At 47.6% G+C, this 1,165-nt stretch overlaps 1 protein-coding gene across 2 annotated transcripts in view; it reads left to right on the plus strand.

The window, feature by feature from the left end:
• The window catches only part of SOGA1 (suppressor of glucose, autophagy associated 1), a 91,037-nt gene that overhangs the window by 81,926 nt on the left and 7,946 nt on the right, over window positions 1-1,165 (plus strand). The gene's annotated exons all lie outside the window — the stretch shown is intronic.

Below are 1,165 nucleotides of genomic sequence, written 5' to 3' on the forward strand. Positions count from 1 at the left end.
GATCTCGGCTCACCGCAACCTCCGCCTCCTGGGTTCAGGCAATTCTCCTGCCTCAGCCTCCTGAGTAGCTGGGATTACAGGCACGCGCCACCATGCCCAGCTAATTTTTTGTATTTTTAGTATAGACGGGGTTTCACCATGTTGACTAGGATGGTCTTGATCTCTTGACCTCGTGATCCACCCGCCTCGGCCTCCCCAAGTGCTGGGATTACAGGCTTGAGCCACCGCGCCCGGCCCTCTCCTCTCTCTTAAGCTTCACCCTCTCTGATATCATATTCCTCCTTTTTCTCTCTTTCTTTCTCTGTTGTATTTGCACAAGGACTGGGTGGGCTGTCCCAGCTCTGGCTTTATAACATCTTCCAGCTCAAGCCCCTGGGAGACACTGACACAGATCCTTCTCTCCCAATTCCACATTTCTGAAAGAAAGAGACTCTGATTGGTCCAACTAGAGGCAAGTGTACCCCTTGCCCCAGTTAGCTGTGGCTGGGAGTGGTACCATGTGGTCTGCTGTGGACTGAGTGCGGGCACAAAGACATGAGAAGGGCTGTGTGTGGAATGGGCTGTGATGGACTCAAAGGTTCCACTTTTTTTTTTCTTTTTTTGAGATGGAGTCTCGCTGTCATCAGGCTAGAATGCAGTGGCATGATCTCAGCTCACTGTAACCTCCACCTCCCAGGTTCAAGCGATTCTCCTGCCTCAGCCTCCTGAGTAGCTGGGACTTAGGCGCCTGCCACCATGGCCAGCTAATTTTTTATATTTTAGTAGAGACGGGTTTTCACCATGTTGGCCAGGATGGTCTCCATCTCCTGACCTCGTGATCTCCCTGCCTCTGCCTTCCAAAGTGCTGGGATTACAGGAGTGAGCCGCCACGCTGAGCAAACATTCTACTTTTCTATTATTATACATTTGGGTGGTTTCAAATTTTTCTCTATTGTAAATAATATTGTGGTGAACATCTTAGTGCAAAACCCATTTTTTTCACATTTCAGACCATTTCCTTAGGTGTAAGTAGCAGATTAAATGAGATTAAAGGATGAAAAAATAAATGTTTTAAAGTTATTTGGTAAATATTGCCAAATTGTTTCTCAGTGTGCCATTTCTGCAGCCTCCAGCAGTGTGTGGTGAGTGCTTTACTTTTCTCTACTCTCACTCAGCTGGCTGCCAT

Source organism: Cebus imitator, unplaced genomic scaffold, assembly GCF_001604975.1.
Source record: "Cebus imitator isolate Cc_AM_T3 unplaced genomic scaffold, Cebus_imitator-1.0 Scaffold18, whole genome shotgun sequence".
Classification (NCBI taxonomy): Eukaryota; Metazoa; Chordata; class Mammalia; order Primates; family Cebidae; genus Cebus; species Cebus imitator.